This window comes from Telopea speciosissima, unplaced genomic scaffold (genome assembly GCF_018873765.1).
Source record: "Telopea speciosissima isolate NSW1024214 ecotype Mountain lineage unplaced genomic scaffold, Tspe_v1 Tspe_v1.0073, whole genome shotgun sequence".
NCBI classification, from domain to species: Eukaryota; Viridiplantae; Streptophyta; class Magnoliopsida; order Proteales; family Proteaceae; genus Telopea; species Telopea speciosissima.
The window spans coordinates 33,713-42,140 of NW_025317409.1; positions in this window are offsets into that span (position 1 = coordinate 33,713).

The following is an 8,428-nucleotide window of genomic DNA, read 5'->3' on the forward strand; positions in this document are numbered from 1 at the left end:
ATTAATAAGTATAAGAACTAGAATGGGCTTGGGCTTGGGCTTAGGAGCTTAACCTCTTTCTATTTGTAACTAGAACTTAGGACATGGGCCATGGGCCCAAGTGGATCCAATGGTCCAATGCCTTAAACTAGACCTTGGGCTTATACCTAACCAAACAAGCTCCTAAGCAAATGGACCTAAGGACTTGAGACTAACCAAACAAGACCTAATGCCTAGATGGGTTATACCCAAAACTACTATTCACCTCACATTACAATCCTAAATCGTGGAGAGGAGAGGAGAAAAAGAAAGAAGAAGAGGAGAAGAAGAAAGAAGAAGAAGAAAGAAGAAGAAAGAAGAAGAGGAAGAAGGAAGGAGAAGGGAGAAGTATGGTGGAGCACAATCTATCATCATCAACCCTTGGTGAGTCTCTTTCTCTCTCTCTCTCTCTCTCTCTTCATCTCTCTTTCCCTAATTCTATTACCTAGAGTTTGAATCGGTTGAGCACACCTTGAGTGCTCCATCTACTCAATTAGAAGAGCCATTAATGGCAAATCCTTGATGCTTAACTATGAAGAACCTAATCCTACCTTAAACTCATTCACCCTTCTCCATTTATGAACCCTAAGTTGGGGATTTACCTCCATTTATGGGTTTCACCAACCCTCATGGAAGACCGTAGATGTGCGGTTTGAGGGGTGTTAAATAACATTGATTAAAGACACTTCCAAACCCAATACCCAAACCTATGAGTTCCCTTCCCATGTGTATTTTAATGGAGGAAAACCCAATCAATCGATCATTGGGTTTACAAACCCATGTTGGGGGTGTGCTATGGCACCTTGATTGAGTTGTTTTCATGGCCAAAGAGACCTCTAAAAACCCCTAAGAATACCCCATTTTACCCCAAGGTAAAACCATTCTCAGAATGGCATGAACAACAAGACTGGCACATGGACAGGCACATGCAAGTGCCTGTCCCTGAGAAACTAGATCTGTCGGTGGGAAGTCCGAGAGGGACAGGCACATGGACAGGCACATGCAAGTGCCAGTCCCTGAGAAACTAGATCTGCCAGTGGGAAGTCTGAGAGGGATAGGCACATGCAAGTGCCAGTCCCTGAGAAACTAGATCTGCCGGTCCCTGAGAGGGACAGACACATGGACAGGCACATGCAAGTGCCAGTCCCTGAGAACCTAGATCTGCCGGTGGAAAGTCCGAGAGGGACAGGCACATGGACAGGCACATGATATAGCCTTGCTGTATGTGCCGGTCCCCTATTTTAGCCTTGTTTGATAACTTATGGGGCCCAACTCTTCTAGCCCTAAGGCACTAATCTCTCCCCATGTTGTACACTCTCTTTAGGTTGACTGACCCGGCTCGGGGGCGTATTAGTACGTGGGATAGTGTACTTGGCATCGAACGCGGATTTGAAGAACTCCGTACTGACGATTGACTGAGAATGAAGGTGAGTGAGTTAAGCAAACGTCTTAATTTATAGAATGTTTGTGTGTCATGTCTTGCGAATGCCATTCATGCATGTGTGCTATAATATATAATTATTGGTAAGATATAGGACGTTATAAATGTTTAGATGTTGATAGGACTTAACATTCTAGTCTTGCGATATTATTTATTTTATTGCACTATGGTGGGAATGGTATTGGATTTAGTTATGGGACTCGGGTGCCAGTTGGTGCTGGACCTGGGGATTCCATAATATGGACTCACTCATGGCATGTAGATCTAGGGCTTCAAAAGCGGGATCCAAGTGCCGGTGGGTGCTGGGCTTGAGATTGTCGTACTTGAAATTGTATTAGAGTTGTCCATTGCATTAGGTGGAAACGGGATGGTGACCGACCGACTGCCTTCGGTATTCACATCTCGTACTTATATACGTACGTATGGGCTAGAGGGGAGAGAGGATAGCCGGCCGACCGTATTTTGATATCTATGGACTCGGCCTCTGGCCTATGCACATGCATACCTCACTCATACAATAGGTGAATACTGGCTAGGATAAATATTTACCCAGTACTATGACCCTTACTGACAGGGGGTTAGGTGTCGGTCAAATCCATGGGTTCCGACCGTTATTCGGGTATACCCACCCGGGAAGTTCGGACACCAACCGTATTTTGGGCCGAACGCCAGGACGGGATTTGACTTGGGGATTTGCGTATATTTCTTGGTGGAGACCGGTACGGCAGGCTTCCAACGCAACTCGGGTTTATCATCGCCGGTATACCATCCATTTATGGTACCGATGTCGGGGATGCTACCTAAGGTGTTGCTATAGTACTATAGCTGACTTAGTTGTGTGTTAGGTGGATAACAATAAAACTATACATCATCATTCATTCATGTAGCATGATTATAAATTGTATGTGATGTACGGTCTACCTTGGTGGTATGGGACACCATGGTATCCGTCCATCATGTATGGTTTGCAGTCAACCCCATTCATTATTATTATTGTGTATGCTTGTGTGGCTTAGCCACTCATTGGGCTCAGTTGGAGCTCACCCCTCGAGGAAACATATTTTTAGTTGATGCAGGTACATTCGAGCAGGACGGTGCGGAGTTCAAGACTCCTGAAGAAGGTCATGAAGAGTGGTGGACTCCGGAGTATGAGGATCATGTACCGGAGTGCTACTATGAGATGTGTTCCACGAAGGAACAGTGATTCTTGGCTGGTGGCCATCTTTTGTTACACTTTGATAAACTATCTTCTGATTCAAATGTGTATTCTTTTTATTCCTTTCTTGATAAGTGTATTTATTATACAGTGATAATACATAGATCCTGATTAGAACGAATTGTACTTGAAGGGGTAAACTTGAATAGACAATATTTTATATGCTATCACCTAGCTTCTGCTAACTCTGGTGTTATTAATATTAATCCTTTCTTTTTTACCTATCATTTATCGTTGTGAATGAGTTAGTCTTGGGTACTGCATCAGTAATTCTGGTGGTTGGAGAGCGTAGTTGTATGCTTCGGTTGCATTTCCCGTGGTTCAGGGATGGGGGTGTAACAGAAATAGCCCCAAATAACACCAAACACCCCACCTGGTCTGGTTTAAACCGAAAATGAAAATATGCCGAAATAGGTATCGATTCGAATGTCACGACCCTGAACATTGAATCCACACTTCTAATAAGAGATAATGACAATTTTTAGAAAATACCAAACCCAAAAAAGTACAGAAATGCCCCCAAATAACCCCAAACGACCCATCCGATTTGGATTGAATCGAAAATGAACATATGTCAAAATAGGTATCGATTCGAAGGTCACGATCCTCAACATCGCATCCACACGTCTAATAAGAGATAAGGACATTTTCTAGAGATTCCCAAGCCCAAAAAAGTACAGAAATGCCCCCAAATAACCCTTAACGACTCACTTGGTTTGGTTTAAACCGAAAATAAACATATGTCGAAATAGGTATCGATTCGAAGGTCACGACCTTCAACATCGCATCCACACCTCTAATAAGAGATAAGGACACTTTTTATGAAACACCAAGCCCAAAAAAGTTCAGAAATGCCCCCAAATAACCTAAACAACCAACCCGATCGGGTTTAAAAAAAAAATGAACATATGCCGAAATAGGTATCGATTCGAAGGTCACGAGCCCCAACATCGCATCCACACGTCTAATAAGAGAGATAAGGACATTTTTTAGAAAATACCAAACCTAAAAAAGTATAGAAATGCCCCCAAATAACCCCAAACGACCCACCTAATCTAGTTTAAACAAAAAATGAACATATGCCGAAATAGGTACCGATTCGCAGGTCACAACCCTCAACATCGTATCCACATGTCTAATAAGAGATAAGGACACTTTTTAGGAAATCCCAAGCCCAAAAAAGTGTAGAAATGCCCCCACATAACCCCAAACGACCCACACAGTCTGGTTGAAATCGAAAATGAACATGTGCCAAAATAGGTATCGATTCAAATGTCATGGCCCTCAACAATGCATCCACATGTCTAATAAGAGAGAAGGACACTTTTTAGAAAATACCAAACCCAACAAAGTACAGAAATGCCCCCTTATAACCCCAAACGACTCACCCGGTCTGGTTCAAACCGAGAATGAACATATGCAAAAATTGGTATCGATTCGAAGGTCACGACCCTCAACATCGCATCCAAACGTCGTATAAGAGATAAGGACACTTTTTAGAAAACATTAAACCCATAAAATTATAGAAATGCCCCCAAATAACCCCAAATGACCCACCCGGTCTGATTTAAACTGAAAATGAACATATGCCAAAATAGGTATCGATTCAAAGATCACGACTCTGAACATCGCACCCACACGTCTAATAAGAGATAAGGACAATTTTTAGAAAATACGAAACCCAAAAAAGTACAGAAATGCCCCTAAATAACCCCAAACGATCAACCCAGTATAATTTAAGCCAAAAATGAACATATGTTGAAATAGGTATCGATTCAAAGTCACGACCCTCAACATCGCTTCCGCGAGTCTAATAAGAGATAAGGACACTTTTAGAAAACACCAAGCCAAAAAAGTACAGAAATGCCCTCAATAATTCCAAACGATCTACCCGGTCTGGTTTAAACCAAAAATGAACATATGCCGAAATAGGTATCGATTCGAAGGTCCCGACCCTCAACATCGCATCCACACGTCTAATAACAGAGGTAAGGACAGTTTTTAGAAAATAACAAAACCAAAAAAGTATAGAAATGCCCCCAAATAACCCCAAACGACCCACCCGGTTTGGTTTAAATCGAAAAAGAACGTCTGCCAAAATAGGTATAGATTCGAAGGTCACGACCCTCAACATCGTATCCACACGTCAAATAGGAGATAAGGACACTTTTTAGAAAATACAAAATGCAAAAAGTATAGAAATGCCCCCAAATAACCCCAAATGGCCCACCCGGTCTGATTTAAATAGAAAATCAACATATGTCAAAATAGGTATCGATTCTAAGGTCACGACACCCAACATCGCATCCACACGTCTAATAATAGGTAAGGACACTTATTAGAAAACACCAACTCCAAAAAAGTATAGAAATAACCCTAAATAACACCAAACGACCCACCTGGTCTGGTTTAAATCGAAAATGAAAATATGCCGAAATAGGTATCGATTCGAAGGTCACGACCCCGAACATCGCATCCACACGTCTAATAAGAGATAAGGACAATTTTTAGAAAATGCCAAATCCAAAAAAGTAAAGAAATGCCCCCAAATAACCCCAAACGATCAACCCAGTCTTGTTTAAATAAAAAATGAACATATATCGAAATAGGTATCGATTCGAAGGTCACGACCCTCAATATCGCATCCACACATCTAATAAGAGATAATGACACTTTTTAGAGAATCCCAAACCCAAAAAAGCATAGAAATGCCCCCATATAACCCCAAACGACCCACCCGATCCGGTTTAAACCAAAAATGAACATATGCCAAAATAGGTATCGATTCAAAGGTCACGACCCTCGACATCGCATCCACACGTCAAATAAGAGATAAGGACACTTTTTAGAAAATACCAAAACCAAAAAAGTATAGAAATACCCATAAATTACCCCAAACGATCAGCCCTGTCTTGTTTAAATCGAAAATGAACATATGTCAAAATAGATATCAATTCGAAGTCACGACCCTCAACATCGCTTCCGCACATCTAATCAGAGATAAGGACACTTTTTAGAAAATCCCAAGCCTAAAAAAGTACAGAAATGCCCTCAAATAACCCCAAACGACATACCCGGTCTGGTTTAAAACAAAAATGAACATATGCCGAAATAGGTACCAATTCGCAGGTCACAACCCTCAACATCGCATCCACACGTCTAGTAAGAGATAAGGACACTTTTTAGAAAATCTAAAACCCAAAAAAGTCCAGAAATGCCCCCAAATGACACCAAAAGACCCACCCGGTCTGGTTTAAATCGAAAATGAACATATGCCGAAATAGGTATGGATTCGACGGTCACAAACCTCAACATCGAATCCACACTTGTAATAAGAGATAATGACACTTCTTATAGAATCCCACACCAAAAAAGTACAGAAATGCCCCCAAATAACCCCAAACGACCTACCCGGTCTGGTTTAAATAAAAAATGAACATATGCCAAAATAGGTATCGATTCGAAGGTCACGACCCTCAACATCGCCTTCACACGTCAAATAGGAGATAAGGACACTTTTTAGAAAATACCAAACGCAAAAAGTATAGAAATGCCCCCAAATAACCCCAAATGACCTACCCGGTCTGATTTAAATAGAAAATCAACATATGTCAAAATAGGTATCGATTCTAAGGTCACGACACCCAACATCGCATCCACACGTCTAATAATAGGTAAGGACACTTATTAGAAAACACCAACTCCAAAAAAGTATAGAAATAACCCTAAATAACACCAAATGACCCACCTGGTCTGGTTTAAATCGAAAATGAAAATATGCCGAAATAGGTATCGATTCGAAGGTCACGACCCCGAACATCGCATCCACACGTCTAATAAGAGATAAGGACAATTTTTAGAAAATGCCAAATCCAAAAAAGTAAAGAAATGCCCCCAAATAACCCCAAACGATCAACCCAGTCTTGTTTAAATAAAAAATGAACATATATCGAAATAGGTATCGATTCGAAGGTCACGACCCTCAATATCGCATCCACACATCTAATAAGAGATAAGGACACTTTTTAGAGAATCCCAAACCCAAAAAAGCATAGAAATGCCCCCATATAACCCCAAACGACCCACCCGATCCGGTTTAAACCAAAAATGAACATATGCCAAAATAGGTATCGATTCAAAGGTCACGACCCTCGACATCGCATCCACACGTCAAATAAGAGATAAGGACACTTTTTAGAAAATACCAAAACCAAAAAAGTATAGAAATACCCATAAATTACCCCAAACGATCAGCCCTGTCTTGTTTAAACCGAAAATGAACATATGTCGAAATAGATTTCAATTCGAAGTCACGACCCTCAACATCGCTTCCGCACATCTAATCAGAGATAAGGACACTTTTTAGAAAATCCCAAGCCTAAAAAAGTACAGAAATGCCCTCAAATAACCCCAAACGACATACCCAGTCTGGTTTAAAACAAAAATGAACATATGCCGAAATAGGTACCAATTCGCAGGTCACAACCCTCAACATCGTATCCACTCGTCTAGTAAGAGATAAGGACACTTTTTAGAAAATCTTAAACCCAAAAAAGTCCAGAAATGCCCCCAAATGACACCAAACGACCCACCCGGTCTGGTTTAAATCGAAAATGAACATATGCCGAAATAGGTATGGATTCGACGGTCACAAACCTCAACATCGAATCCACACTTGTAATAAGAGATAATGACACTTCTTATAGAATCCCACACCAAAAAAGTACAGAAATGCCCCCAAATAACCCCAAACGATCTACCCGGTCTGGTTTAAATAAAAAATGAACATATGCCAAAATAGGTATCGATTCGAAGGTCACGACCCTCAACATCGCCTTCACACGTCAAATAGGAGATAAGGACACTTTTTAGAAAATACCAAACGCAAAAAGTGTAGAAATGCCCCCAAATAACCCCAAATGACCCACCCGGTCTGATTTAAATAGAAAATCAACATATGTCAAAATAGGTATCGATTCTAAGGTCACGACACCCAACATCGCATCCACACGTCTAATAATAGGTAAGGACACTTATTAGAAAACACCAACCCCAAAAAAGTATAGAAATAACCCCAAATAACACCAAACGACCCATCTGGTCTGGTTTAAATCGAAAATGAAAATATGCCAAAATAGGTATCGATTCGAAGGTCACGACCCCGAACATCGCATCCACACGTCTAATAAGAGATAAGGACAATTTTTAGAAAATGCCAAATCCAAAAAAGTAAAGAAATGCCCCCAAATAACCCCAAACGATCAACCCAGTCTTGTTTAAATCGAAAATGAACATATGTCGAAATAGGTATCAATTCGAAGTCACGACCCTCAACATCGCTTCCGCACATCTAATCAGAGATAAGGACACTTTTTAGAAAATCCCAAGCCTAAAAAAGTACAGAAATGCCCTCAAATAACCACAAACGACATACCCGGTCTGGTTTAAAACAAAAATGAACATATGCCGAAATAGGTACCGATTCGCAGGTCACAACCCTCAACATCGTATCCACACGTCTAGTAAGAGATAAGGACACTTTTCAGAAAATCTTAAACCCAAAAAAGTCCAGAAATGCCCCCAAATGACCCCAAATGACCCACCCGGTCTGGTTTAAATAAAAAATGAATATATGCCGAAATAGGTATCGATTCGACGGTCACAAACCTCAACATCGCATCTACATGTGTAATAAGAGATAATGACACTTATAGAATCCCAAACCAAAAAAATACAGAAATGCCCCCAAATAA